At 37.8% G+C, this 17704-nt stretch overlaps 1 protein-coding gene and 1 long non-coding RNA gene across 2 annotated transcripts in view; both read left to right on the top strand.

Moving 5' to 3' along the window:
• NAALADL2 (N-acetylated alpha-linked acidic dipeptidase like 2) overlaps positions 1 to 17704 on the top strand; it is a 1210813-nt gene that overhangs the window by 376093 nt on the left and 817016 nt on the right. The window lies entirely within an intron of this gene.
• LOC135363668 (uncharacterized) lies at positions 2186 to 4877 on the top strand. Its single transcript, XR_010409602.1, has 2 exons — positions 2186 to 2220; positions 4198 to 4877. It is a non-coding gene; the product is annotated as an uncharacterized LOC135363668 (long non-coding RNA).

Raw genomic sequence — 17704 nt, 5'->3', positions numbered from 1 at the left:
ATAAAAAAGAAAGCAGTGCTTAAAATTTCAAATTACATAATTTCCTGAATTAACCTATCAACCTCTACTTTAGGTAGAAAGTGTTTAAAATGGGTAAAAATTATTTGCATGAGTCACTTTCAGTTGAGGTGTGAATGTGATTTTTAGGAAGCAAGACTAAAACAACTAGATTAAAGTAGTAATGATTACCTTTTCTAGGTAGAAGAGCAAACAAGGGACAGCCTTCTAAGTGATATCATAAGAATCAATCTCCAAGCTCACATTATGAACGGTTATAGTAACACTATGATCCAACAGAGTTGACTAAAACAAAACAACAAAAACAAAGGCTGATTGGAATTATTACTTCCAAGGATGTGGAGGGAGATTATATTTTAAAAAAAAGGATATTTCATGCTGATACTAATAAAGTACCTGTGTTCTCCTTACCTTTTCCCCCCTCTAAATCTGTGTGTGTGTGTGTGTGTGTATGTGTGTGACAGTTGATGGCAAAGCTAAATATCTTTAGATAAAATTTATATAAAGAGTTCAGGTAATAAAAGTTACCTTAAGTAGCTTTTATTTTTCTTTGTACTTTTTGGTACAAAGATATCTTCAACTTTAAATGCTGTAATCAAACTTGTGTTACAACATTCTTGCCTCAAAGTACTTTTATAAATACCTGTTGGTTAATTATCTTGCTATTATCACATTTCCTTCCTTGCTGTCATAGTTTCTTCTTTGTTAAAAACCACTACCGATGTCCAATGTCGTTCAAGTCTGATTCACAGCCTTGTCTTTTATGTTTCCTGCTTCAAACCTTTTGTCCCAGGCTACCAAACTATCTTAAGTTTTTTGAATCTAATATAACTTTCATAATTTTTAGTTCATAAAATGAATTCATAATTTTTATGCCTTTCACCATGCTTTTTCTTTTGAATGCCTTTCCCTTACCTAATTCATTTGCCAAAGTCATATTCATTCTTAGAGCTAAAGAGATATTTCCTCTGTAAAATTTTCTTTTTTTAGTCTCCAAATGCTCCTTTTTTTTTGTCTCATGAATCCTCCAGGTCCTACTTGGTAGTAGTGCTATTATAATCTGTTCGTCTCTCCAGCATGGTACTTATCACATTACATTGCACTGATTTTTCGCTACAACATTTGAAGAAGGTTCTTGTCTCTTTTAAATTTGAGTCTCCAGCACTCAGAACCTACTAAGCACACAATAAATATTTGTCTCACGAATGAATCAATATTCCCCTGCATAACTTTTTTAACATTAAGCATTCTGACCTGATTACACAATTCTCAGACTACAGCTCAAGCCAATTGCTTTCCCCACACATTTTACACAGAAATTGCATGTGACAGCAATTTCCCTATCATCTCAGAGATAATTGAATAAAGAATAAAGCCAGAGGTGTTTGCTCCTGAACATTGAGCTTGGTGTGCTCATCCATTGTGACTGCTCTTACTCTGAACCACACGTTATTAGAAATGATGAGCCCTGCCCTCAATCTAATGAGGAAGGCAGACATGCACAGGTAATAGAGGGGACCATTTGATTGAAACATGGTAATGGGAAGACACTTAAGGAGGTTGCTTAAGTGGTTGTATATGTGACCCACAGGATTTAACATTCTAAATTGGAGCCTATGGTGTTGCTTGTAAAAATGATAACACCACAGTCTGTGCTAAATTATCTAGGTCTGGGTATAAGGATAGCAGGTTTGGCCAGTGAGTAGGGGAACCATATGTTACTGATTCCTTGGTACTGTCTTGATACTGAGTATACACCATGTGCCAGACCCTGTGATAAGCTTTCCTCTACAGCAGTAGTTACCACGTTACTCTCAGAACAGGAAGAGAGATACATCTCTACTCTGTATTTCTGTTGTTTGTAGATGGAGTTAATCACCTTTTAATTAACCTTTTTAAAAATATAAACACCAAATGCACACAGAAACCCATACTCTGTCCCCAGTAGCTAGGTTTCAGGGAAATTAAGGTGTTTCAAGAGAAATTATTAGCAAGACTTATACCTTCTTACATAATTGTGTTTAGAGAAAAGCTCTCAGGTAGATTTTAACGTCACTGTTCCATGGCGTCAATTTAGATATGACCTTGCCTTATTCTATCAGGGGTTTTGACCTGTGGTCCATTTAGCTGAAGTCTTACTTGCAATGTTCTTCTTGGCACATGCACCAAAGGGGATCAAGCCTACTGTCATAATCATGCAGAGTAAGTACTGACAAATAAATGAGGACACTGGAGAATTTTACTAAGCCCGACGTAATGTTTGGGGCATTTTAATTACCAAAAAAATTAGTTGTTTTCCACTCTCACTACTTTTAAACCATTTGGGAAATGTTATGGAGATGTAACTTGAATGCAACTGTTTGTAGCACCATTAAAGGTTAAATTTGCATAAAAATTAATTCATTAAATGAAAATTGTACTATATTGAGAGTGCATTACATTGTGATTGACTAAAACTCCATTTTATAGATTGACAATGAAACAGTTGCATTTAGATAATACTGGCAAATAAATATCAGGAGAACCCTATTAAAAGGAATCAAAAAGCGGAGGAGGTCAAGCCATCTGGATACTAACCTTGTGGTTAGGTTAGGCTAAGACACAATATATTGTATGTGTCTAAAGTGAAACATATTTGCTGATGTATTTGTTCTTTTAGTTCAATGAAATATAATTTAGTATACTCAGTAAATAATTCTCTGAATTGAACTAGAGACAATAAAAATGAAGATCAGAATACTGTCGAGAATGTTGAAATGATATGAACATGGAGACTAGCCGGGTAAAATGTGAGTGGGAAAATTTCATGACCTGAGTGGTCTTCTGTTACTCTTCTGTCACCAGAATCTGCTGGCTAAAAGACATTGTAAGAGAAGTTCATAAAACATTTATATATGTGATTAAATGCTCTCTAATTTGGAAGCTAGGGTATATGTCTTCTGGATAATTCATTGAATTTGCAGATTCAATTGTGGTTAGTGTAGATTTTTTTAAATTTCTACGTCCATTAACAAAAACATACTATTTATCTTTTTTAAAAGGCTCTTTAAAAAATGCTTCCTGAATCTAAATGTAATTGAAGGGGTAAAATTTATTGCTTTTACAAAATGTAATTAGAAACATTCTTTTTCTTACTCTTAGAAAAGATTGAAATGGTACAGTGAAAAATTATGGCCTCAATGGACCATCAGTTGCCATTGTATTTATACAGAACCTCTTTTTGAAATAACTGCAAATATAATTTACTACCAACTTTTAAAAGTTGGCCAGTGTACTATATCAGGAGAGTCTACCAATTTTCACAGTTATTTTAAAAACAGTCTCTTTCTCATTCAGTGCCAAATAAAACAAATTTGGAGAAGACTGATTTGCTCATTGAAGACCCTGAGGTCCCTTTGGGTTTCCCATTGTTTTAAAGCAAGAGATGCCTGTTTGGATATTCTCTTCAAGTTTGTCTTTAAATTTTGGAAAGCAGTGAAGGACTTGAGGATATAATAAGAGGAATTTACTTAGAGATCAGCCAGCAAGTCCAATTCTTTGTCTTCAGTTCCTGCTGAGAACAAATGATGATACCCCTAAAACAGAGACACTGGCTGAACAAAGCTTGTCTGCTTGTCACATGCATACCTTTGTTAGAGAGGGTGGTTTGTGGATAAGTGTTAAAGTTAAAGAAAAATAGAGATATCAGAGCCCTGGGGTCACTGGCCTCTGAGGCACATTGCCCTCAAGGATAACGGCCAATTTGTTTTGTCCTGAGTGTCTTCAGCTCCAGCGAGGACCCTCATTGAGCTGAGGTCCTTTTTCCCTGGTGCTTCTGACAGAGTGTAAGATGAGAGGAGCATCTCCAGACATGTGTTTACAGCCAAAAAGGATTCAGATAGGGATTACTGAAGTGAAACAGGGTAATATTTGGTAGCAATTCTCTGGAAGCAAGCAAAATGATAAAAGATAATTTACGTCTTTTCTCAACATAAGACATTTCTCCTTTTAAGAATTTCAGTTTTAGCAGTCACCACTTAATGCTCTTCCCTCCTTTCTGTAGCTTCAGTCACTCTGCTGTGGCTCTCTCTGTTCTGTTACTTTCATGTAAGGAAGGTTTAATAGTTTATTTGCTTGTTTGTTTCTGGTAGTATCAGTTTAGGCCAAAGAACTGTTAACAGCATCCTTTCCTCCTTCTAGAGAATGGCATTAGTCATTGCAACAGACCCAAGTAAGAGAGGGATGAAGCAACTCTGAGACTCAGCCCAGTAGGTGGGTGACGTTGACAGCCGGGAGAGAACCACACAAGCCTTTTCTCATTCTTTCTTTCTCACCTGCATGCTGCAAGAGCAGGAGACAGCACAATGCGTCCAAAGAAGGTGAGGAGGAAGGACAAGGAGAGGAAAAGAACAGATCAAGGCCCTCTTCCTCCCTGCTGGCCACTAAGACAAGGCCAGGCCTAAGCCAGGGGAAGGCAAGAAGCTTGTTATTTGTGAGATACATGATTTTGATTACAGTGAACTTTTTAATTCTTAAACTTAGGTAGTTAAACAATTCTAAAGCAACCTAAGCTTGGGCATAAATTATGCCCAAGATAGCATCTGGAAGCTGGGGAGGGAGACCCTACAGGAAGTTTTAAACTGTGGTAGGAGAAAAATAATTACTTGATTATACCTGTTGAATCCATCCCAAGAAATATGCTAATGGCCAGTATAATATTTGGTTCCTTGATATATTTTTAGGGTTGCTTTGGAATCTTGAAATGAATAGCATATTAACTTGAAGAGGTGACAAATTAATAGTTTCATTCTACTGGCTACTTCGAAGGGAAAAAGATGAATAAGGAAGTTCAATGAATCTAATAAAGGAGGCTTTGAGGATCAGTGTGTCTAAATTAGATCAGTAGGGGAGAATGAGTAAGGAGAGAGGGCCAGGATTCTGTTTCTGTCTCATTAATTCATGCCCCAACTTGCAAAGTCTGCATCAACCTTCACAAACTAATTTCTTCTCCATTGCTGATAGAGTTTGCTAATGTAGTTTCCATTCTCTGGGACATCTTTTACCTTGCTGACATATGTACAACACCTACTCATCTAGTGCATCACGTCTTCCATGTAACCTTTCACCATACCATACTCCTCTCTTCCCGTACCCCTCCTGTTGCAATTAACTGCTTGCTTTTTGTTTCAACATTGAACAATATCCAGACTTCTTTCAGGATCCCTTTATTGTTTTACTGTGACTATTTATTTATAAGTCTGTCTTGGTCTAATCACTGCATGAGCTCCTTGAGGGCAAGGACTGTACCATATTTCTATTGTATTCCTAAAATGTAATACCATGCGTAGAATATATTGGATGCTCAACAGCTATTTATTGAATAAATGAAAGGTATATTCAAAGAATGACTTTGTCCCCAGATTGAGAGGACACCAGGTAGGTGATCCAAAGCATCAGGAATCTAGGATAAGATTCAGATATTATTGCTCAAGAGACTCCAACATTTGTTAATTACCTTTTTTCACTTCCCTACAGTTGAAGATTCTATTACTTCATTAGTTATTGAAATTTAAATTTAAATGGAGTGATTCAGTTACTAATTGCATATGCGTTCAAATCTATCTTGGGTTTGCTTTTCCTCGGTGAACCTTTTATGTGAAACAGATCCTAGTATAAATTATGTAGTTGAAATAACAAAACTGCTACGTTTGTATATTTCTTTTGTTCATTGTTTTCCTTTTTCCTTCCTGCATTACAAATAGGGTAATGTGTTTGTTGAAATTGGGATAAATTTTAATTCTTGATGAGTTCCTTCAATATTTAGACAACTTACTTTAAATCAGTGTGGAGTTGGTAAAGACTATCTTGTATAGTCATAGTGAATGTAATTATATCAGTTGTTGCTTGTAGATGATACGATTGCTTGTATTCAGTTTGTTATATGAAGCATTTATAAGCACTTAGCAGTGCAATCAATTATTTATGTAATAACTATCTTTCAAAAAGTAATTATTTTCAAAGTGTTGGTGTGTTCTCTTGAAATATAACATAGTCTCCTTCTATTTGTGTTTTGATGCTGAAAGAAAAAGTCTAATTAAGGAAATTGTGAAATGAATCTGGTGGACATCTGTCTTGGGAGTAACTGTGACAATAGTTCCTTAAAAATTGTTTCATGAGGGCGCCTGGGTGGCTCAGTTGGTTGAGCGACTGCCTTCGGCTCAGGTCATGATCCTGGAGTCCTGGCATCGAGTCCCGCATCGGGCTCCCTGCTCGGCGGGGAGTCTGCTTCTCCCTCTGACCCTCCTCCCTCTCATGCTCTCTGTCTCTCATTCTCTCTCTCTCAAATAAATAAATAAAAAATCTTTAAAAAAAAATTGTTTCATGATAGTGTACTTAGTGACATTGAAATATGGCAAGTTTTAGTTTGTGGAAACCAGACCAATTTTCAACTGCTTTTGCAGTAGCACATGTGTTTGTTCAGGACTTTTAGAGACCCAGCTAGCATGATGTTCTTGGTAAACTGTTTCAGAGTTATTCACAGGGCCATGTAGGAGCATAGACTACCTGAAAATAGGTATTGCAAATGCCTTGAAATCAAGTAAAAATAGATCCTAATCTTGGGGCTTATTTTTTGTAGGTAAAGCAGATTCTGTCTGTGCATTGTGTTGCCTGCTACACACAGGTCTTAGAAATGTGCAAGTGCCAATTGTTCTAAGGAATTATATCACAAAGGGACATTAATGTAGCAGTTCCCCAACTTTAACAACACTGCTGGGCATGATGCATTGGAGAATCCCTCTGCCAGATGATTCACTGTGGTCCCTGGCAAAGTATACAGACAGGGTATGATCACTAAATGATGGCCTGAAAAGATGAAAGCAAAGAGATTGAAAAAGTTTAACATGCTTTTGTGGAGGCCTATCTGTTGGCATGGTAAGTGGTAATTTGTTATTTCCAGACAAAGGGAAGTTGTAGAAGCATTGAGAACAAAGATTCTAAATTTCAATGATCGTATGCCCAAAGTAATGCCTTTATCCAGATGATTTAATTGAATAGAGGGGCTTAAGCACTCATCCTTTAGTTAGGTTATGTCATTTTAAAAGGCAAACCAATCACTTAGTTTTGTTGGAAGTATCTTCTGCTATTTTATGAGTTGATATTCATGCTTTTGACAAGATTTGCCCTCTTTGCATCAAATTCTTAAGGTTATTGTCCCCCAGAAGGCCGGCTCATTGTAAGTGAGTTTCCTGGCCAATCCACTATGGGTTTTAGGTCTGTTGATAGGAGCATGGGAATCTTGGGTGGTGGGTGGGGCTACTGAAGTGATGCAGACTCTGTAGTGGATGATAGGGAATAGCTGGAGTTACCGCCGTAAGTTCTGTTTTAAGATGGGATGAACTGGACAAACTATCAGGTAATAAGTGGTAATGTCTATATTCTCTATTAACCATATTGTTTACATTTGGTAAACTACTTAATTATTCCAGTCCTCAGGGCCCTCACCTATAAAATAGGTGGTTGGATGGAAGATTTTAGCTCTTTTAGCTCTTTTAGCTCTGTTCTTCTGTAAGAAGTCCCTTTTAGCTCTGTTCTTCTGTAATTCAGAATTAGCATAGATACTACCATAGTTAATGAGCAACTCTGACTCCTCCTTTTTCTAGAACACTATCATTTCTAGTTTTTCTTACATTAAGTGGCTATATGACTGAGCTCTAATGATGAAATGTGATCAAAAGTGTAATGGGGCACCTGGGTGGCTCAGTTGGTTAAGCGTCTGCTTTTGGCTCAGGTCATGATCCTGTGGTCCTGGGATGGAGCCCTGAGTAGGGCTTCCTGCTCAGCGGGGAGTCTGCTGCTCATTCTCCCTCTGCTGTTCCCCACCCCCCTTCCCACTCCTGCGCTCTCTCTCTTTCAAATAAATAAAATAATTTTTTAAAGAAGTGTAATGTGTGTCACTTCTGGTCGGGGATGGGGTTAAGAAACTAGTATACCTTTTAGCCCCTCTTTGTATGTGACCTTGGTGACCACAAGGCCAAGAAAATGACAAGTTCACAAGATAGGGGTAACTTATATCCCTTAAACACCATTTTGGGAAAGAGTTACCCTTTGTTCAAGAATACCCGTTTGAATTTAATATGAATAAGAAGTGACTGAGATTTGAGTGTTTATCTGTGTTAAATTATTACTTTAATAATTTGGGACTATCTAATTGTAAGAAAATGTGCCAGTTGGGAGTCTTTTCTGTTTTATCTGTCCACTTAGAAAATCCTAAAGATCACCACAAAACTATTAGAACAAATAAATTCAGTAAAGCTGGAGGATGCAGAATCAACATACAGAAAACAGTTGTTTCTATATGCAACAACAAAACATCTGAAAAATAAAACCATCTAGGTATTAATAGTCTTTATGGGAAAACATTACAGCTGCTAAAGAGACAAGAGTTTTAGAAACAATCTTTGATGATATTGGGGAAACAAATGTAATTTTTTCTCCAAAATCTATCTTCTCTAACCTATTTAACAGATTCCCTGAAAACTACCCATAATGCAGGGTTTATCTAGCTAACCTGGATGACTGACTTGCCTTTTAGAAGAATAAAATCAAATGCTCTAGGTTACTACCATGTTTATCAGTCTTATAAGTATACATTTTAATTAATTCAACTATGCACTGCTAGTATTGCAAACTACAGAGCAAGATTTAATGTCATTTTGTTAGAAATCTTATTCATTATGCAGCAGAGCTTAACTGAAAGTGTGAGGAAGTATTTACAAGATGCTAAATCCAGTAACATCTACACTGGCTATCAAAAGAGGCTGAAGATTATATGCTACTTTATCAAGGAGAGAAGAGACCTGAAGATTATAAAAATAAATGTGCAGGGAATGTTTGTAGACGATGCTTAGGACAAGCCTAATAGATGAGAATAAATAAACACCCAGAAAAAGTAAGGAAGTTATCATGGAAATTGTTTTCTTTTTTTTTTTTTTAAGATTTTATTTATTTATGTATTTGACAGAGAGATAGAGAGCACAAGTAGGCAGAGAGGCAGGCAGAGGGAGAGGGAGAAGCAGGCTCCCCGCTGAGCAGGGAGCCCAACGTGGGACTCGATCCCAGGAGCCTGGGATCATGACCTGAGCCGAAGGCAGCCACTTAACCAACTGAGCCACCCAGGTGCCCCAGAAATTGTTTTCTGTAATGAAAACTGAAAGATCTCTTAGATGGACACCCAACTTGAAATACATTTTTGTATGCAAAATTGAGGAAGAGTCTGTGGATCTTTGTAATGTCACTTAACAAGCAATTTTAAGAGAAGGAATTCCATGTTGGCTAATTGAATTTAAATAAATAAAAAAAAAAGAATTCCAAGAGGACCCTGGAAATGATAAGTTGATTAAAAATATTGAGTGAGATGGGGAGAAAAAGATGTTTTTCCTATATTCCTGGAACATTGACAGGGAAAGGAAAACAATGCGAGAATTATTGGATACTTGAATTAGAGGGCATACTATATAGATTTTGTTTTAATTCTGGTACCCTATCTTCAAGATGAGGAAACCGAAGTAAAAATTAAATACCATTCTCATAGGGTGTCTGGGTGGCTCAGTTGGTTAAGCGTCTGCCTTTAGCTCAGGTCATGATCTTAGGGTCCTGGGATCAAGCCCCGCATTGGGCTCCTTGCTCAGTGAGGAGCCTGCTTCTCCCTCTGCTTGTCACTCCCCCTGCTTGTGCTCTCTCTCTTTCTTTCTTTCTCTGACAAATAAATAAAATATTAAAAAAATAAGTAAAAACCATGCTCATATCCTATAATTAGTGGCAATACTAGGATTATGTTTCTGTGTATTATTGATTGTTTAAGGGCATGAGAGGATATCTGTCAGGCTCTTCCTCCATCTCCCAGAGAATTATATCCTAACTTTACCTCTGATGTTGATGGTGGTGGTGGTGGTGGTGGTGGTGATGATGATGATGATGATGATGATGATGATATATGTGTAAAATTTTTGTAACCTTTATTATGAGTCAGGCATGGCTTTGCATGTATTATGTATATTAACTCCTCTTGTTCTCACAACATGCCTGAACCCACAGGTATTACCTTTCAGTATTCAGATCCTGTGTATTCTCCTATAACACTGTAACAAGGTTGGTCTGTGTGATATATGATGGTGTGTCACTTCTGACATTAGATCATGAAAGACACTGAGACTTCTGTCTTGGGTGCATACTCTAACTCTCTGCCTCTGTCTCTCTTGGATTGTTCACTCTGGGGGATACCAGCTGCCATGTCATAAGCAGCTCTGTGGAGAAGGCCGTGCTGTGCAGAAGTGACGCTACTTGCTATCCGGTATATGAGTAAGTTTAGAAGAGGATCCTAGGGCCCCAGTTGAACCTTCCTGTGACAGCAGCCTCAACCAATAGCTTGACTAAAACTTCCTGTGATATTATGAGCCAGAACCACGTAGCTGAGCTACTCAGAAATTCCTGCATTGTATTTAGGACACTCTTCCTAGCTAGCTGTCTTAATAACAAATTACTGTTTGTGGCATTCATTGTTTCTAGTTTCTGTGGCATGTCATTTTTAAAGGCTACACTTAAGAGTTTGCCTCAATTATGGAAGAAGTTTTGCCTGTAATTTCAAAATAGGAATATCTCACAAAGAGACCACAGATAATATGAGGCAGAAGAAAGTTGTGATGTAAGTTACCGATGCACAGAAGTTAAAGAAAGGTGAAGGAGTGGGTTGTGTTAGCTCAGAAGAGTGCTGAGGATGGACATTTACCTCAGACAGATAATTGCCTTTTGTCTGTTAAACTGAGAGCTGAAACCTGTTTCCTTGGTTACAGGGGACTTGATGCTCAGTAGTCAAAAGTAAAATGATTTCAAGAGTGTTTGTTTCATAGTTGAGTGGGCTAAGAGAAAGTACCAGATTTCCTTGGCCTAATATATTCTCTTTATATGACTCTGGTGATGTCAAGCTTAGCATATTATCTGGCTTAAATCACTGATACTCAGCAACTGAAGATATTGGAAAATGTGTGTTTCATGTGACCTAGATATAAAAAAGAAAAATCAAAACAGTGATTTTAAGGAATAATTCATGGGGAACATTTATAGGATTAATATAAATACTTCAGTCACATGACACTAGTGATAGTTTTTTAAAATAATTATGAATTTGTATCAAGGATATTGGCATGAGTAAATGAGAACTGTATAGCTGGGCTGGAAGTTTTATTTAAATAGAAAAAAGGAAGAAATTAGAAAAACATTGAAAAATTAAGTCAGATTAGATGCATTTTTAATTCTGTTGAGACAGATCTTATAGTTACTATACTCTGTGAGATATGCTGTTACTCTGGGAAGCCTTCCCAGTCTCATTTGGCATAGTTAGTTGGCCCATCACCTTTATCCCCAAATACATGGCCTTAGACATTGGTTTCATGTCTGTCTCTGATTACGTCTGTCGTGGTATTGTTAGCTAGCGAGAACTACATATTGTTTATCTTTATATCACACTGCGTATGTGTTGCTTGGCACATATTAGGAGCGCAACAAAATGTTAGACAATTGATGTTTCTAGGAAGAAGTTGCTGCAGCTGAGGTCGAAGAGGTTGCTGCCTGTGTTCTCCTTTAGGATTTTGATGGACTCCTGTCTCACATTGAGGTCTACCAAGACAAAAACAGTATTTAGAAAAGATAGCAATTCATATTTTTTTAAAGGTTTTTATTTTTAAGTAATTTCTACACCCAACGTGGGGCTCCAGCTTACAATCCTGAGATGGAGAGTTGCATGCTCTACCGGCTGAGCCAGCCAGGTGCCTTGCAATTCATAATTTTTTTTTAAAGATTTATTTATTTATTTTAGAGAGAGAGTAAAGGGCATGTGCACCAAACAGGGGGAGGGAGAAGGAGAGAGAGAGAACCTTAAGCAGGCTTCACGCCCAGTGCAGAGCCCGACATGGGGCTCGATCTCACAACCCCAAGATCATGACCTGAGCCAAAATCAAGAAACGGACACTTAACCGACTGAGCCATCCATCCCCATAAATTTTTATTTCAAATTTCAAATATAGATGGCAGCTGTTACAGACTGTTAAGTTTTGTAGAAATCTATAATGGCAAGGAAGCAAATATTCAATAGTATTTTTTCAATTTTTTAGGTGAAGAAAGAAGATAATCATTTAAAGCATTTTCTAGCAATACAAATAATTTTGAAGGTCAGATTTACCACAAGGAATTTAAACATGGAATATGCCATAATAATTTGTTCTATATACTATTTTATAAGTTGTTTTAATCTTGCAAAAAAGAAAAACTACCTTTATGAGATTTTTAAATAGAATTTAAAGCTATTTAAAAGTTATTTTAGGGGTGCCTGGGTGGCTCAGTCGTTAAGCGTGTGCCTTCGGCTCAGGTCATGATCCCAGGGTCCTGGGATCGAGCCCCGCATCGGGCTCCCTGCTCCGCGGTAAGCCTGCTTCTCCCTCTCCCACTCCCCCCTGCTTGTGTTCCCTCTCTCGCTGTGTCTGTCTCTGTCAAATAAATAAATAAAATCTTTAATAAAAAAAAAGTTATAATTTAAGTTTATAGTTATTTACATTTTTCAGAGTATTTTAGATGATCCAACCCATTCTTCATATATAGTGAAATATTTATTCATTTATATAAATTTCTAGTGTACGTCTTGTGTGCCTGGCACTATTCTAAGTACAGATTCTTCAGAAACTAGTGCCTGGTATGAAAAACTTCCTATATTCATAGAGCTTACATTTTAGTGGTGGGAGACATAAGATAAAAGTATGTAGAAAATCAAGTGTTCTTATTTGGGCATTCTAAATTTAAGAAGCCTAATAGATTTGCGTGGGAATGTTGAGAAAGAAACATACATATCTAGAGACTCGTGGAGAGGGCAGAGCTGGAGATAAAGAATTGGTATGGGGAAAAATAATGGTATATAAATCTCTGCTACTGGATAAAATCACCTAGGGAGATTATGTCAATGAAAGTAATAATAAGAAGAGAGAACAGGAAAGATGCATGGACACTTCAGTATTTATAAGTCTGGCAGAGCAGGATAATCCATAAAAAAAGACCATGAGGTAGGCTGATACTACGAAGCCAAAGGGTTTCTTACAATAAGAAGAGAGTAGTTTGTGCTATAAGAGGTAGCAAGGACAAGGACAGAGAATTAACCATTGGGTTTTATAAAATGATGGTCCTCAGTGACCCTTGTATTCCTACTGCTACTTCCAATAATAGAAGTAATACCACTCTTATTAACACCCACTTAGCACTTCAGCCCAGAAGCTGTTCTAAATGCTTTACAGGTATTAAGCAATTTAATTTAATTTAGTATATAAGAACCATCTTGTTGGAGTGATGATTACAAATACCTAATTGGATTGGGGTGAAAAGGAAATGGAAGTATTAGTTATATTGTATATTGTGTTGGTTATCTTGTATTAGTTATCTATTGTTATAGTTATCTATTAGTTATCTGTTAGTATTGTTGTATTAGTTTGTATTGTTATCTGTTAGTTATCTATTAGCTATCGATTGCTACAGTAAAAAAAAAAAAAATCCCAAACTTAAAAACAGCAACCATTTGTTATCTCATCATTCCTATGGATCAGAAATTCAGACATGTCTCATTGGCTAGTTCTGCCTCAGGGTCTCCTGAAGTAGCAGTTAAGACTTTGGATGGGGCTGCAGTAGGCCTGAAAGATTCTCTTGTAAGAGAGCTCAGTCACAAGGCTGTTGATAGGAGGTCTCAGTTCTTCACTGGCTGTTGGCAGCAGGCTACACTTCCTTGCACTCAAAACATTTCCACAGGGCAGGTCCCAATATGGCAGCAGGTTTTCCCACAGAGCAAGAGATCAGAAGAGAGATCAAATGTGATACTTTTTATGACTTACTCTCAGAAGTTACATAGTATCACTTTTGCTGTTGTCTGTTCATTAGAAGTGTGTCAAAAAGGGGATTCCTAAGGAAGTTTATGCTCCACCTTTTGAAACAAATGCTGAAGAATTTGTGGACATATTTTAGACCACCACCTCAGTGATAAAAGAGTAATTTCAGTTGTATGTAATTATTTTGAGAGTTTTCTTTTGAGAAGGGTAGCAAAGAGAGGATATATTAACTGAAATGAGATGTGGAATGGGAGGTTTTTGGTTTTTTTTTTTCCTTTTTTCTTTTTAAGGACAATATTAAGACCTCATTTGTGTTTATAGGAATAGGAAATCAACATAAAGGTGAAAAAGAGGATACTTCCCAGAGGTCTTGACTAGGTTTGGTGTGGGAAAGGATTCATACAAGAAGGAAGGAGTGGGGATGCTGCTTTCACAGAGATCAGAGGAAAGGTAAAGGATCACAGGTGCAGGGACAGGTGGAGTAGAAAGTTTTATGGAGGAAAGGTGGGATAGTTCTTATATAATCCATTTTTTGATATAATTATTTTGGGGACTTAGTAGGTGAGTGTAGCAGTAGAGAATGAAAGGTAGGAGGAGGGTGCTGGGATTTAAGATGTGTGTTAGGTTGGAGAGTAGGAAAATGAATTTACTATGGAAGATATAGTAGAACTGTCTGGCTTTTGGGAGTACCCATTTGAGATTCATGGTCATAAATACAAGTGAGTCCAGTCAGTACATTTGTGGGATTAGGACTCTTTTAGACCAGATCATTATTACCGCATGCCTGAATTATTACAATAGTTACCCAACTGGTCTTCCTTCCCCCAGGTTTTTCCTGCCACTGACACATCAATCTTCTCAAAATACTTTTCTTCATAAATTAAGCTCTAGGCCAAAAATTTTCCTCTTGATCTTGAAGGCTAAATGCTTAGATTTTCATCCCTAGGCCTGTCATAGTATGACCTTAAACTGTGTCTCCAACCATAGCAAATAATGAAATATTTTCCACTGGACAGTACGTTTTGTATTTTAATGATATGTTTTGTATTTTAGAGTGGTTATTCCAGCAGTTGAATGGAAATCTTTTGAAATAGGGCATATCCAGATGGATTCAGGGGTACCGACAAGGAAGGAGTGGTAATGAAATGTGATGATGATCTCAATGCATTAACAGTGGGGGGAAAGGTGAGCTAATGAGGATGAGAGCTGTTAGAAAGGTAGACTATCTTGAACATAGGGACAAAGTGATAGGGAGGTATCTAGAATCACAAATAGAATTTTTACTTGTGTACATGGTAGTAACATTCAATGAGAAATTGGATCAAAAAGGGACAATGAGGAGAAAGGTTAGTTCTGTTTAATACCTATACACTTTAAGATACTTAAGTAACAAGTATATGTAGATGCCCCATAGGCACCTGGAATATATGTCTGAAGTTTCAGAGTAAGTTTAGAAATAGGGATCATGTAAAGTCTTTTAAAAAGGAGGGGGGGGGGAGCGCCTGGGTGGCTCAGTTGGTTAAGCCGCTGCCTTTGGCTCAGGTCATGATCCCGGGATCCTGGGATCGAGCCCCGCATTGAGCTCCCTGTTCAGCGGGAAGCCTGCTTCTCCCTCTCCCTCTGCCTGCCTCTCTGCCTACTTGTTCTCTCTCTCTCTCTGTCAAATAAATGAATAAAAGTCTAAAAAAAAAAAAAAAAAAAAAAGGAGGGGGGGAACACCTGGCTGGCTCATTCAGTAGAGCATGTGACTCTTGATCTTGGGGTTGTGAGTTAGAGCCCCACATTGGATGGAGAGATTACTTAAAAATAAAATTTTAAAAGATGCCTGGGTGGCTCAGGTGGTTAAGTGTCTGCCTTCAGCTAAGGTCATGATCCCAGGGTCCTGGGATCGAGCCCCACATTGGGCTCCCTGCTCAGTGGGGAGTCTGCTTCTCCCTCTGACCCCACCACTTATGTGTGCACATGCTCTCTCTCTCTCACAAAAAATAAATAAATAAAAATCTTTAAAAAAATGAAATCTTAAAAAAAAAGACAGGGTGTCATAGTTTGGGACTCATTGGCCCTGAAGTCATAGATTGGGGGTGTCATCACACACTCAGAATGTGTGTGTATGTGTGAGTGTGTGTGTGAGAGAGAGAGATTATATAGGGTATAGGGTTACAGAAGTAACTATGTATGTATGAATTCCTGGAAAAAAACATTTAAAGATAGAGGAGGAGATTCCCATAAAGAAGAATGAGAAGTGATAGCCCAAAAGGGTAGGAGAAATAAAATAATTAGTACTATGATGGAGGTAAGGGAAGGACTTTTTAAGTTCACTAATATTTATACTTAAGAAGAACTGGAACATGTTAGATGCAGTGGTTCTCAATCATGACCATTTGTTAGCATCATCAAGAGAACTTCTAAAAAAAACAAAGCAAATAAGCAATATCTGGGTCATATGCCTGATCTATTAAGTCAGAACACCTAAGCGGTGGAAGGTAGAGATGCCTTTTTGAAGCTCCCTGATGATCCTGATGAAGATTAACTGATGAGATCTCCTGACATAGGGATTTGACTGTCTATATATTTCGTATATTGTAGGCAATAAGACAGACATAAATGGAGTAAGGTTAGGTTTCATATGGCAATAAAACTTGGATAGTATAATTACCATGAAAGGATAACAAATATGAGCTAGCTCTGTGTGGTACAGTGGGAGAAAAAAATTCCCTATAGAAATTTCTCTTAACCCTATATGTAATCTCTTTTGCAGTTTGTCCTTGCTGCCCCTCTCCCAAGAAGTACAGTCTATTTCTTTACCTCCATAATTCAGGTTGGCCTCGTGATTTGCTTTGACCGACAGAATGTGGTAGTAATGATATTTCAGAAGTTCTGAGCTGAGACTTCAAGAGAACTTGCAGCTTTTGTTCTCATTTTCTTGCCTTTCTGAGACCACATTGTGAAGAAGCCTAGTCTACTCTCCTAAGGGAGAGAGACTCTTGAAGAGAGAGATCCTGCTGATAGCCAGTACCGTCCTCCAAACCTGTGATGGGACCACTTTGGGCAATCCAGCCCCAGCCGAAGCACCTGATGACTGCAAGCACATCAGTGACCCCAGGCACGACCAGCAGAGGAAACTCCCTTCTTAGCATAAAGTAAACAGCTAACCCACAGAATTGTGAAGAATCAAATACTGATTGTTTAAGCCACCAAATTCTGAGGCAGTTTTTATGCAGCAACAGATAACTTGTACCCTATATAAGAAAAAATGACCAAACTTTAGATGTCACCAACCAGCCAATCAGTTGTAAATCTTTTCATGAATAGATGTTTTTGATGTTTTCTGCCAAATCTACTTTTGCATTTCCCCTGACCACCCAATACTATATCTGAACCATTAGAGTGTTTCTACACTACTCTTTGAAATGTACATCTTTCATTTTGATGCCCTTTTCTCATGATTTGTCCTCCCAACTTTATCTCCCACTTCCCACTTTGTGTGTATACGTAGGAGAGCCAGAGATGATTACTCTTACTCTTGCTGTTATCACCACTACTGCTTTGGGAGTATAAACGATGGGCTGACCAAACTTTCACTGTTCGTTGGAAGCACTCCCATCAGTTTGGCCTGCCTATCTGATTCTATTCTAACACTATGTGACCTTGCACTATTTTTTTTTTAAGATTTTATTTATTTATTTGAGAGAGAGAATGAGACAGAGAGAGAGAGCACGAGATGGGGGAGGGTCAGAGGGAGAAGCAGACCCCCCGCCGAGCAGGGAGCCCGACGTGGGACTCGATCCCGG

Source organism: Mirounga angustirostris, unplaced genomic scaffold, assembly GCF_029215605.1.
Source record: "Mirounga angustirostris isolate CCGP_5_RB_7025 unplaced genomic scaffold, mMirAng1.0.hap1 SCAF_1, whole genome shotgun sequence".
Taxonomy (NCBI): domain Eukaryota; kingdom Metazoa; phylum Chordata; class Mammalia; order Carnivora; family Phocidae; genus Mirounga; species Mirounga angustirostris.
The sequence above is the reverse complement of the archived record's forward strand: the minus strand, read 5'-3'. Positions and strand labels throughout refer to the sequence as shown.